The sequence below is a fragment of the Ictidomys tridecemlineatus genome, chromosome 11 (assembly GCF_052094955.1).
Source record: "Ictidomys tridecemlineatus isolate mIctTri1 chromosome 11, mIctTri1.hap1, whole genome shotgun sequence".
Lineage (NCBI taxonomy): Eukaryota > Metazoa > Chordata > Mammalia > Rodentia > Sciuridae > Ictidomys > Ictidomys tridecemlineatus.
The window spans coordinates 99,601,226-99,616,133 of record NC_135487.1 but is presented as its reverse complement, the minus strand read 5'-3'; the positions used below and the strand labels follow the sequence as shown (position 1 = coordinate 99,616,133).

Here is a 14,908-nt window from a genome sequence, read left to right as displayed (position 1 = left end):
GTTTTCATTCTCTCAGAAATGAAACTAATTTTCCCAGTCTATGCTTGTCTGAAAAATGAAGAAAGCTTAGATATTTGAAAGTAGAGGAAAAGTAGCTCTTATAACTGGAAAATTTCTAAAAAGTAGAGAGTTTGAAAGCCTTTTATGACTCTTCAGCCACTGAACATGATATGTGAAGAGAAAGGAGTTCATCCAGTGAATGGCCAAGTCAATTAGCTTCCCCGCCTCATGGGCAGCTTGTCTGTTTCTGAGTGCACGTGGGTGAGATGAGAAATTTATTCAATGTCTGCATATTGTTCAGATGATTAAATGTGTAACAACCCAGGGGAAGGGGATGGGATGTTATTTTTTGAGTTAAACTTGGCTTTCTCTTAGGAGATTTTACGTTACAGTGCAATGATAATTGTGTGCTCTCCTAGCTTATGTTTCAAGAACCACATCCTCCATCATCTCACACAGATTCATCAGGAATTTCAACACTTTATTCTCCCCTTTTAAAATCTCAGATTTTTTCTGAACCTGAAGACTTCACTATAAGACACAATTCTATGTGTGATTCCGGTGAAGTATTTCTTTTGTATGAAAATGTCTAATTATTTTTCAAACCTCCATTTAAGTTTGTGGCATACTGACCCTGCACAGGTGACCTATAACACCAATCTTAGTAAACATTAGAAAATTGAGCTTTGACTATAAGTTTTCATTCATACTTCTCTAAATATGTCTTAATTTGAATCGTCTATTAATATCTCCAATAAAATGGGTAAAGTATAAAAGTTCCTTAAAATGTGTTTTGAAGAAAATTTAGTTCCAAATAAGTTCTAAGGAATAATGATTTTCCATAGCAGTTCTAATTAATTTATCTAGTGAAATTCAGCAGGCCTGGGGAGAGATTTTATACATAAGGATAATATAATTTGCATTCATTAGTTCATTAGTCACTGTAGAGCTGAAACTTGCACACCTTTTACAATTTTTTTAAATGGGCAAAAAGAGTCTGGATTCACAAAATTGCAATCTTATGAAGAGTAATAATAAAATCTAAACTAGAATTCCCATCAAATAGATATTGAAATTTTATGTGGTGGCTACACTAGTTTTGGTAAATATATTTCTATATTTTGTGGTGTATCATTTTATTCCCAGATTTTTTTTCCCTTCTAAACATACATGGTCTTTCAGGATCCCAGTAATCTAATAAAAAAAGTCAAAAGTTAATAAGGTTTATAGTAATTTGAAACCTTTACTACTATACAAAGTTCATAGACCCTAAAACATGCTGTAGGCCAATTTCAAAGAAAATATTTTGATATAAACTTTATATTAGGAAATAATATGCATATATAGATTTGCACAAATACTACATGCACAATTCAGTAAATCTTCATAGTAAACACCCCAGCATAACCAGTACTCAAAAAAGCAGCATAATCAGTTCCTATGCCTAGTGTCTACCCCCACCCACAGATAACAATTATTCTGCCTCCTAGCAACTTAGATTATTTTTTTTTCTGTTTGGACTTAGAAAATGTGTATTTTGTCTGATTTTATTTGATTGCCTTGTTTCTATGAGATTTTATTCATTTGTTTGTGAGATCCATCCATGTGATTATATGTAACAATATTTATTTATTTTCATTGCTCTCTAGGATGTCACTGTACAAATATATATTACAGTTAATGCATCCTAGGTACTGCTGTCATTTAGGTTGGTTTAGGAGTTTTGATATTATAAATATTGTTTCTATGAATCTATTGGTACATGTCTTTTTAATGTTTTTTTAATTGTTGATGGACTTTTTATTTATTTATATGTGGTACTAAGAATTGAAATCAGTGCCTCATGCATACTAGGTATGTGCTGTACCACTGAACTATATTGGTACATGTCTTTTAAGAAATACACACACACACACACACACACACACACACATACACACACATGCATGCACGTTAATTTATGTTGGGTAAATACTTAGAGTAAAAATTTTTGGTAAGAGGGTATGCATATGTTAAGACATAAGAGATAATGTCAAATAGTTTTCCAAAATCTTATACCAGTTTATACTTCCTTAGCAATATCTGAATGTTCCAGTTATTCAAAAATTTGGTATTTTACTTTTGGTTTTAACCATTCCAATGAACATTTAGTGGTTTCTTTTACCAACTCCTAGCAGCTAATAAGGTCTAATGCCTCTTCATATATTTTACCAGTATTTGTATCTTCTATATACAATGCTCATTTCAGTCTCATTCCAGATTTTTCTTGGAATGGCTGTTGTTTAGTTTTCTCATTACATTGTTAGACTTCTTTATAAACTCTGAATTGGAGATCTTTTCCTCATGGATGTATTGCATATATCTTCTCCCAGCATATGAGCTTGTATTTTCACTCTATTTTTTCATAAAAAAAATGGATAAGAGTTTTTTTCTTCATGTTGGACAATATTGTGTCCTGTTTAAAAATGCTTTGACTAACAGACAAGTATGAATATATTTCCCTATGCTTATTTCTTAGCATTTTATTTCATCTTTTATCTTTAGATTTATAATCCATATGGAGATTCTTTTGGGGCTTAAAGGGAGGTAGGAGCATCAAGTGTTTAAACAAGTTTTCCATTTCAATATTTTTTTATCAAGAAATATCTTTGTTTATTAGAGCTAAAGTAAAACACATAGTCAACATTTTACTAGAAATAATGTCATTGAACTAGGAAAAATCATTTATTGAATGGGCCCAGCTACATTTACTGCAGAGACCATCTTTTCTCCACTGTACTCATTGGTTCCCTGAGTTTTGAATCAGATGAGCATGGATGGAAGCTTGTTTGTGGACATTTTATTCTGTTTCATTGATCGATTTGTCTATCCTTACCTTATATTATCTGGATGCTTTTAAAATATCTGATAGTATATGTCTCCTGCTTTTATTTTTGGCTATAGGATTGTGTTGGCTTATTTTGGTCCTATATGTTCATTATCATACAAAGCTAAAATCAACTGATCAATTTTCACAGGTTAAAATATATATGTTAGAATCTAACTGAATAAACAGTTCCAATTGGAGAGAACGATGCTGAACAATATTGAATAGTCAGATCAATTTCTGTCTGAATTTATGTAATCCAGCTAAATGTTTTTGTTTCATAAGAAAAAACTACAAGGGGTGGGTTGAATGCAGTTTGGGGTAGAGAAAAGAATGGGTTTTTAATATTTATTCTTTTATTTTCTTCAACTCTTATATAGTAAATTCTGAATGCCTATTTCAGATTTCAGCATATCTGAAATTAGGACTGTTGACTTTCTCTCTCTCTCTCTCTCTCTCTCTCTCTCTCTCTCTCTCTCTCTCTCTCTCTCTCTTGAATTTGATTTCTCTTTTGATTTTTGAAGATCCTGTGTTCTCTTTTTAACTTTCGTTTATAAACCCAAAGGAATTCTGAGAAGAAATTTGGGGTCCTCTGATAGGACAATAATACAGTATAGTGGGAACAAAGATGAGTCAGGCTCCAGAGACACAATTTTAAAATTTAAATAAAAATTTAAAATTGTGTAAAAGGTTTAAAATTCAGAAAAGACAAAAACAAGATTATTCAACTTTTTAGTGATTTAAAGTACAGCTTTATAGAAGATATAACAATAGAATTTTATAAAGCAGGAGACTTTTTTTAATTTGCATGGTTTACCCCATCTCCTTTTAATTACTGTCCTTTGTTTAGTTAATATTAAGGATATCCGATTTTAATTCTTGGAGAAATTAAGCCACAGTATCTTTTGTGATTTCTAGCAAGAAAGCAAGTGTTAGGACAATAAAGCACTATAGTTTGTGGCAGTGGTTGATAGATGCCTATAAATAGAAAGTAGATTGGATCTAGAAGATGAGGGCTGCCAGGGAGAAGGAGAGTCAGTATGAAAAAAGATATAGCTTTACTCCAGTTCTTGGGTTCAGAATCCAGGATTGTAAACATGTAGACTTGAAAATTATTTAATGATGTCCACAGGTCAGAAACAGACCCATAAATTATTGCAAGATGCATGAGCACAGACAGAGGCCTTACGATATTTTATGGTGTAGCATATTGATGAAGAATTCAAACTGGGTGGGAAGACCCAGGGAAAGGGAACTGTGAATCTGGGAATAGGTGAGTGGGAGGATTTATGCATTTAGCTGAGATCATGTATTAGGGAAGGATAAACAGTGTGCTTTCCAGATCCAGGAAGTCCTGGCTGAGTTGGGAACACACCCACTGGAGGGATAAATAGCATGTGAAAAGGGCCAGACCAGGTTCTACTAAAACAATCTCTAGAGAAGGAGGTGTCTTTGTGGGTTTAGAATATGGCTTAGAGATAAGATCAGAGTATGGTATGACTGTGTCTTGGGTCAGAGATGGCAGAATAAAGGCACACCAGTGGGCCTGCAATAAAAATTAGTTTTTACTCCAAGACATGAAGTCATGGTAGGGATAAATAAGGAAACTTTTTAAAATTTATGTCAATTTTGATTAAAGTTTAATCAACTATTAAGAATATGCTAAACCACAAAATCATGAAAACAAGGTAGATGAAGTAAAAACATAAAGAATATAAAAATAATGTTTTGATATTCAAGTCCATAACTTCCCTGCAAGCCTAAATAGGAAGACAATTTGGACTTTTATCCTTTTAACATGAATAGGTTTTATAAACTTTGAAAGTTTATTCATTTTTGTAAGCATCAGTTCTGCAAAGTGATCATGATGTTATCTAATGAATTTCTTATGAATATAAAAGTAAAAAAATGTATATTCTGAGAATAGAGCCTGGCTGCCTGAAGCTTCTCAATTAATGTTCACAGTCATTAATAACTATTATATCAAAGCAGTTCTTTTTACCTATAATACTAATCTTATATTCTAAATTTAGCATGCACAGAGCATAAAAGTTATTAAAAACACAATTCTATTAAATGCTCAGGTACTTTATCATTGTCCTTGAAAACAAATAGTGGGCCTATCTTTCTAGAGTTCTCTGTAAGCATCCACATGGACTGTTAATTTTTTTTATCTTAAAGAGATAACAATGAATAATTATAATCTGAAAATTAACATAAAAACATTTTTATCCAGTGTGTCATGATTAGGTGACTTTATCTTTGAGATGCACGTTAATGTACTATTTTCACTAAAATAACATTCATTAAGGGAGAATCAATACAACATTTCCAAATATTTTATATTTTCTATAAATGTTTGCTCCTTTTACATGAACAGTGATGAAATTTGAATTTATAAGATTTACATGTTTCAAATGACTATCATTATTATCTTAACTATATGTTATAAAGTATTTATGTATAGATTTTTTAATAGTTATCCATAGCCTAATAGTTTTCATTTAGGAAGCCATGGTAAATTTAAGTACAAAAATTATTTCCATATGAATTAGGTATAAAGTTCTAAAATAAAATTGAAACAGAATAGCTGGGAAAACTCTTCATCTTCAGGAAGATTTTTATTAATATAGCAAAGAAGAGTTTTTCTTTTATTAAATTTTTAAAATTTTAAAAAATTTTAATTTGTTATATACGACAACAGAATGCATTACAATTCACATTACACACACAGAGCACAATTTTTCATATCTCTGGTTGTACACCAAATAGAGTCACATCCTTCACGTCTTCATACATGTACTTAGGGTAATGATGACCATTGCATTAAATCTCCCTTCCTACCCCTATGCCCCTCTCTTCCTCTCCCTCCCCTTTTCCCCTTTGCCCTTTCTAGAGTTCATTTAATCCTCCCAACCCAACCCACCGCCCCAGGCATATATGAATTCGAATCCTTAAATCAGAGAAATCATTCAGCATTTGGTTTTTTGGGATTGGCTAATTTCACTTAGCATGACACTCTTTAGCTCCATCCATTTACCTGCAAATGCCATGGTTTTATTCTCATTTAATGCTGAATAATATTCCATTGTGTATAGATACCATGTTTTTCATAGAAGAGTTTTAAAAAGAATGTTTAAAATAAGGGCACGTTAGAGATTTTTGGCTCTGTTCACATCATACCATAGAATACCATAAAATTTAGGAAGATTATTTTATAGTAATTAATATTTATCTGATAAGTGGAAAAATATGTTAAAGTTCTTTAAAGTAAAATTAAAAATTTAAAAAAACATTAAAATTTGTTAAATACTTTTTTAATGAGAAAGGAGCTAAATCCATATAAAAATAATCCTAGACTAGAAAAATCCACCAATTTAGGAATGTTTATCAAGATTTCTTCAATCTTCCCTTATATATAGATATGGTCCAAACTGCCCATTTTTAAAGTGAAAGTATTAATAGAAAGTTCTGAACATCAGAAAATAGACTTTCATGATTATAAAATAAATTATTTTTTAAAAAATGATAAATGAAATAGTCCTTTCTCTGGCATTAATGAATCATGGCATGGCATAATCTTTTCTGGCACACCCTGAGCATATTAATGGTATGTAATGCTATTATTATAACCATGAAAATGAGGTATATCTAATGAGAAAAGAAAAAGAACACAATGAAAATCTGTATCTCATATTGACAGAAGCCTGATTAGCATTAAATGAAATTAAAACATTGAATTTTCTTTCCATATGCCATTCAATGTAAGCAGCATTACTCATAGGGATATAAGCAGGTCCGTTTCCTGCCAGTGTTTGTGTTCTGTTTTGTGTTTAAAAAAGACATGTAGAGATGAATCTATTTTTTTGTTTTAATTCCTCCTGGACTCTGATAATATCTATGTGGTAATGGAAATTGAGCAATATTAGATTGCAGTTTCTAATGGAATCTATCAATTTAGTGTAGATGTCTTCTCTCTCTGAAACAAGAACTTGGTAATAATCTTTAGCCCACCAGACACTCCTGTCAATACAATTAGTTTATTAGCAAACCATGGATGAACCCTGGAGTCAGAATTATATACTCTGCTCATCAGCAGTATGGGTTCACTGAGTGGTTCAGAAATGGCATCATGAAAAATAGCTATGGAGTTAAAAATTAAATGATGCCCTATTAAGAAGTATTTAGACCAGTAGAGGCCACTAAGTATACTCTAAGATTTCTTATGTTTTCCCAGATCTTCCTCACATAGAATCTTCTGTCCCTAACTGCTTTTCATCACCGATGTTCAACCTGCATTCGGTCACCTTAGTTGTTGTCAATGCCAGGCCCTGAATATTGAACTAAAGAATTGTTTGAATTAGAGCAAATTGGTCAGACAATTAGGTTGAAAACAAGTTGACCAATGCTTCTTTTGACCCAAATCAAAACATTGAAACTTTTTTAAAAAAATGTATCCATTTTATTTTTAATGTAATGTAGAAATTATCTTTCAAACTATAGTAATTTTCACATTCTCTAGGTTGGTTTTACAACTGTTTGGTTTTTTGTGTCCATTGAAGAATATATCTCTTTTGGACTTCATGCAACATGTGTTTGCAGAGAACCTGGGGCAAACCATTCACAGAGGCCCTGATTCTGCATCAGGATTTCCTATATATCAGAGGGACTCCATCAAAAAGATCTATTGAGTAGCAGCCCTCCACACAAGTGTAACAACAATAACCAAAAGATTTAACAAAAATTCCAATAAGATGACAGAAAGTTATGCTTTTTAAAAATTATTTTTCTTTATTATAATATTTTTGTACTACTCTTTCTGTTGTGTGATGGTTGACTTAGAAAAGTGTTGAAGTGAAATTCTTAACAGTTTGTTAATGACCAAAAATAGTAGGCTGCAAAGTATTCAGGATGTCTGATTCTGGATTACAAAAAGAACACATGTACACATATGTATGTTATGTATATGTAGGTGCATCAAAGACGTATAAAAGCCCAAATATCATATGTTAACAATGTCTCTACATTGACAAAATTGTAGAGTTTATAATATACTGTAGGTCATTGCATTTTATGGTATTACTCAGGAAATAATAAAAGGCTACATGTTAGATACATTGTAAAATAGTGTTGGTTATTTAAAATTTTACAACATTTCATCTTCACAAGTAATGAAGAACAAAAAGAATTAGATGTACATGATTTAGGATTATTTAAAAAGGAAAGAAAACAGCTATTCATATAATTTTGCTATTAGTAGATAGTTACAATTCCATTGATGTTTCACATGAAGTGACCATATTTCTTACAAGCCACCAAGTGGGAATACAAATATTTAATTTTAACATTCATTACTCTGCTTTATACTAAGTTGCTTCCGATTTAATGCTTTTCAGATAAATCCCTGTAGCCTTTGATCATGGGTGCTGCCACACTATTTTAAGCTCATTTTGATTATATCCCTGTAATTTTCCTCTTATATATTTTGTTTAGCTTCCAGTGCACTTCATGAATACAATTCACATAAAAATATTTTATATCTTAAAGAAATATAATATCTAGAAAAAGTGCTCTATTATCCACGTTTTAGAAATATTATGCTTAAGAACATAAATATTTCATTACTTATTTTTCCAAAGATTAAAAAAAAGTTATGGATGTCCAATAATTTGACAAAATAGAGTTAATAACATATGAACATCAAAAGATAAACTGTCTAGCCTTGAGCAGTGGTGCATGCCTGTAATCCCAGCAGTTGGGGAGGCTGAAGCAGTTCAAACCCAGCCTTGGCAACTTAGAGAGCACCTAAGCAATTCAGCACAACTCTGTCTCTAAATAAAATATGAAAAAGGGTTAGGAATGTGCTCAGTGGTTAAGTTCTCCTAGATTCACTCCCTAGTACAAAAAAATTAAAAGTAAAAAATCTGTCTTACTTATATTTTTTAAGTTTGCTTCATTTATTTGCATAAATATTTTTGGTTATACCCAATGATGTTCTGATGCCTAAGCTAAGAAACTTTTATCAGTGTATCTTATATGTTGCTAAGAATTTCTAGAATTTCAGGTAGTGTTTTCACACTAAAGAAAATATTAATAACGGTAATCATAAAATCACAATGTTTTACATGCTAAGAACATAGTGGTTGATCAGCAAATACTTATCCAGCAAAAATGAACTGAAAGAAGTATCAGGCATTGTGTACAAAATTTTCTTATTGAATTTAAGTTGTTCTTAAATTTCAGAGATGTTATGTATTTCATTGTTTATGAAAAAAGGCTTCCATAAAGTTTTTGCCTAGGAAATTTGGGAACCCATATTTTAATTGCCACTGGGCTATTTAATAGCACAGAGTATCTGTGTTAATAACATTTCACTGCTATAATAAAATACCCAAGGAAAACCAAAAAAGAAAAAAAAACAAAATACAATTTCATAGTGATTTTTGTTTATTATTATAGCTGCTTCTTCTTAGCAAATGTATTAATTTAAAAATATATTATTGGTAGATTTTTCTTATGTAATAAAACTTTTTGTGTTTGTTGATTTTTTATTAGAGAGGAAATAAAATATTTTCAGAAAATTTATAGAAGTTCAACATTCAAATTTAATATCAAATTCCCTACTGTCGATTCCCTTTGATTTTTCTCATACCTGTAGCTAAAGAATAAATGGACTTCTTATGCACTATTCATATTTCAAAATATTTTATAGTAATGAAAATTACCCTTCCTTATATTGTTAGCTGTGCTTTAAAATATAACTGAGGTATTTGTACTATGTGTACTTAAAATAAAAAAAAACTCAAATTCTGTGAAGCAATTGCAACAAATGCAAAATGTACTGTTACATAATCTAAAGATAGAAAGTGAAAATAAAACTAATCTTTAAAAAGAGTTAATATTTAAAAGATATCTTCATTTTTGAAACATATCAGATAGTCTACTTTAAATTTAAATTTTAAATTTTAAATAGCTTTTCCTATCAGTCAAGACAACTGGTGACAGAAAAACTGCAAAACGAAAAAATTACGAATAATTAAAATTAAAAAAAATCAGTTTCAAGCTTGCTTAACAAATTTTGTGTTCTTAAACTATTAAATAATTTTATCCTTAAGTCAAATGATTATATTGTTTAATATACTAAAGTAATCCTTGTGATTTCTGGGCTGTTGGGTTAAATCTATGATATCTATTTTAAAATGTGAACTGTGAAGTCTGTATTATATGTAACAAACAAAACATTTATTTGATTTGCATTTCTAAATATTGCAGTAGTTTCTTGATAAAACTTTTCAAAATTAGAAATTTGATGCCTGATAAATCAGCATCATATTGCAATTAATAGCACAATAAAGTTTTCCTATGTAGGTACTTTTGCTTTACTGCTGCTAAATAATATGTCATTCATTAAGACTACATTGATAAATATATTTTCTTATTAGCTTATTTACTCATTCAATAATCATTTCCTAATTACCTTTTGTTTGAAATCTTCTAACCAGTGAGACTGATGAGATACAAAAATGAAGCAGAAACTTGTACTGTCCAAAAATTTGCCGCCAACTGCACAAACTAAATAGTGGTCTGTGTTTTTCAATGTATACTAAGTGACTGGAAATAAAGTCTTCATGGAGATATTAATGCCACAGTAAACACAATAACCAATCTTAATTGAGATAACTTGTTTCAGCATTATAACATCTGAGTGCACACTGCCACCTGATTGATTCTGCTTGCAATACTTTCCCCATTTTACAGATGAGGAAATAAGCCCTGGAGAGTTATTTACCCAAATTTATATGACTAGTAATTCATAGAAATGAGCACACATCTGTCAAATTTCAATATTAATATTTAAAACACTTTGATTTTCATCTATAGACATTTAAGTCAATTAATATTTAACCATTTACTGGACAAAATACTAGAGACAAAAACATGAAAAGAAAAAAATCTAATGTGTAATAAAGACATATTATAAAATGTTATGGAAAATGTTGCAGTAAAAATTATGTACAAAAAAATATATCACTTGAAACATGAAAATAGAAGCAGCCTTTAGTAAAACCTTCAAGTGGTTATTTGAGCTGAGGTTTGATTGCTTTATTCAACACTGTATATATTTTCTTTGTGTGTATGTGTGTGTGTATATTTACTCCATATTATATCCAGGAGCAAACATCTTTTGGCCTAGTACACAAGGGATATTTCATTATAAAGGTAGAAGAAACTATGTGTTCAAGAATTGGAAATTTAAAAGAAAATAGATTATTAGAAAAAGTATAATAAATCATGTAGTTTTGGAGAAATATGTATACAGTAAATGTAGGGCAAGAATTTGAAATAGTATACTGGCCTGAGATTGTCTTAGCATTAATTTTCTAGAAGGTTGGAGCTCTCAATTTTTTTAAGCTATTGCTAGTGAAACACAGGAAGAACTAGAATTGGGCAGTGTAAACTTGGCAGAAAGTTATCAGAAGTGAGAGATACAGTACAGTTAGAAGGCTGAAAGTTTGCTGATGAGGTGGGATTAAACAAATGAAGAGAATGCTGAAATTTTTAGTTCAGTTCCATCCTGAGAGGGTGATCCTCTTCCCAGGTAAAGAAAATGTAGAAAGAGGAGCAATTATAGTAGACAGAAGAGAACATTGCAGGATAGGGGAGAAACTGAATTTGGTTTACAATGATTGAACTTAATGTAACTATGAAGCAGAGAATTGAAGATAATGAGTATATTATTTAACTTGCTATGGATGCCGAAGATGGATGTATAACTATGAATTTATGGCAAATAGTACAGTTTGCCTACAGAGTTGAAAGACAAAGCTTTCAATAAAAATAGACATTTTGTAATTCAAAATTTACATTCAAACTAGTCTCCTGTCTCACAGAGCGCTCAACGTGTGATTTCTTTTGTTAATATATCCATTGAATGCAGCACAATTTATATTTTGATATGACTGAAAATTAGATTTAAAAGAGATTTTAGAGTACATTGGAAAGCATCTTGGAAGAATTTACAATTAGTCTTCATATTAGCTATAATGAAGAAAACCAAAAAAACATAATTAATTAGCTAATATTTATTCTCCAAAATACTGTGCAAGGATGGAAAAGAAAACTTTAAAATGTCTCCATTGTTATATAAATGCAGGTCTTACATATTTTAGACTGCCACTGCCTATATAATATAGAATACTGCAGTATGCATATATTTTAAAAGAACAAACACTTTGCTTTTCTTTAGCTCAGTTTTTTTAATCTTCAAACACATGTTGTCCTGTGATTTTTGGCATCACTGTTTAAATTTTGAGAAACTCCATAAATAAATAGCCCTGTAAGAATCTGTAATTCAAATTGTACATCCCTTTGTTTCTACTCTGACTTGTATTTTACTTTTTAGAATACCTCAGAATTATACTAGACTTTTACTTAACTCTACAAATTGTAAATGGATATACTGAAATTAAGAAGTATGAATATTGCATGGGGGGTAACCTTCCTGATATTCCTAAGCAAAATCAAACACTGGAGTTTTTTATTTGATTTCTTCTCTTCTTTTGTTTTAGCAGAAATCTTGAGTAACCTTATAAATAGATAAATCTACTTGATATTTCCTTACTCATTTTTTCATAGACTAGGCATATTATCATTAAAGGCTTTAAAATGAAATTATCTTTGTGATTTAAAAAAATGAGTGTAAAGCTAAAGTGGCTCTTAGAAGCCAAAGAGCTCTTTTCTTTTTGCTCCTTGCAAACGCAGCTTGATGTACAGACATGAGTTGGTGGAAGTCTGAGGTCTGAACACTTTTGCCCCTACATTCTAAAACATTTTCATTCTATCTGAAGAAAAGTGAAACTTCAGTGCTGTTAATAAATGGGTCTAATTGAGAAGCTAACCTTAGCATTATTGGGTTTTAATGGATTTAGAAGTTCTTAGGACATCACTAATTATTTCACTAATATTTCTGCATCCTTAGTATTCATTTAGGCAACAGAGGAGAACAGTTACTTAGGCTGTTAAAAAATTAATGGTCTCACCTACTCCTCTATATGATAGAGGCAATTATTCGGTGATTTCCTCTTAATGTTGGGCACCTGTATGCATTAAAATTTCCAGATGAGTTCTTAGCAACTCATAAGTGGTTGCCTGTATATATGTTTTCATTTAAAAATATAATTACAGCACATATAATTATAATATTCACTTTTGATTTTTATTCTTTTTAAACAACTCTAGACATAACTTTCCTGATTTTATTAACCAGGAGGAACTCACAAAAGTCAGTGAATCAAATATTCTGGGGTCACCTCTCCCAGATATTAATGAGCCCAGTATTAACTATTTTATTATAAAGAAACTGATATAATAAATAAAATAGCATTGATTCTTTAGTACATTTGATTCATCTGGTTTTCCTGATGAGTCAGTTTTAATTTTTAAGCATGAATTTAGCCAAGCTTGTTAATTGCTCCTTTATCACTATCAAAAAAAATGATAGAAGAGATTTATTATATTTATTTATCTATGCTTTTACTAGACTATCTCTATAAGTTTTCCCCAATTTTAATAAAGCAATGTGGTTATATTCATAATGGTCTATAACTTTTAAAAAAAATATGGCTGTTTGCTCTATTCATGCCTAAGTATATTCACTGATGACATTTTAGGTAACATTTTTATTTTCTCTCTGAGAGTCAGAGAGGTGAAATTTTCCTGAAAATTAATTAATCCTAAATTAAAATATAAATGAATTTTGCTTTATATATCTAATATCTTTTTTTTTAGGGATAGTATTTTACTGTAGAGTATAGACTATGAGGTATGATTAACCTGGTTTTTAATGGGAGGATTGATACATTTTTTGTAAAGATAGACATAATAAGTAGATCTTATGCCCTATCATTTTATTTTGATTTTCTTTTATCATTTGTTTTATATCTCTTTTTCTCTCCTCTTTAAAATATTATTTTGCATTTTTTTTACTCCATGTTTCCCTTGTATGTTTCAAGACTTTACATTCTATTCCCAGTAAATAAGGGGTACTTAGAAATATTAACATAAATGTTGTTCCTAATAATATTAAAGTCCCTTTTATCCTGAGTATCTTTACAAGTGTTAGAACATTTAACTCTAGTTACTCACTTTCCCATTTACCCATTATTATATTTGAATGTTTTATTTTTTGACCACACACAATAGCATAATTATTGTACTACAGTGACCATGTTTACACAGATATACCACTTCCTTTGCTTTTACAATTTTTTTCTAAATCTAAACTCTTCCATCTGGAATCATATTCCTTTCATTTCAGATAAAAAATTTAGACCTCTCCATGTGATTCTTTTCATAGCAAACTCTTTAAATGTGTGAAAATGTGTTCATTTTACCCTTATTCTTTAAAGTCATTTTAATTAGAATTCTAAATTTATAGTTATTTTCCCTCTGAAGGTTGAAGATATTTTTTTTCATATCATCTTCCTTAAATGTTGCTGTGGAAAAGTCAACATATCAATCTACTTCTAAGACCCTTGGAAACTTCACTTTGGGGCTAGGTTGTGGTATACGATGTTCTATACTTTCTATATGTTATATAGTTTCTAGGTGTGAGTTGTTTGTCGTACCTGAAGGTTATTACATTCTTAAATCTGTAGATAGCTGTTTTTAATCTAGTCCTGGAAAATTCTGTTTGTTTTCTTCTTTCTCTTTTTGACATTATGATCAGATGTTTGCCAAACTTTCTCACTTCAATTCCATATCTAAAATACTTTAAGTGAGTTTTCATTTGGGGGGCTCTGGATAATTCCTTTGCTCTACGTTTCAGTTCACTAATTTTTTAGTCAGCTCTTCCTAATCTGCTAATAATCCCAATTTATGAATTTTTAACTCAAAATATATTATTTTAATATCTAAAAGACACTTCTAGCTTCTCAACTATTTCCTCTTTATTTATTCATGTTTTTAAAATGTTTATTAAATTTACTGAAACATTAAATTTATTTACTTCATAATCTATGTCTACATGTTTATTTTTAAAGT

The 14,908-nt window shown here is 30.3% G+C and overlaps 1 protein-coding gene across 1 annotated transcript in view; it reads left to right on the top strand.

Annotated features, from left to right (window-relative positions):
- The window catches only part of LOC120885679 (protocadherin-15-like), a 189,507-nt gene that overhangs the window by 114,648 nt on the left and 59,951 nt on the right, over window positions 1-14,908 (top strand).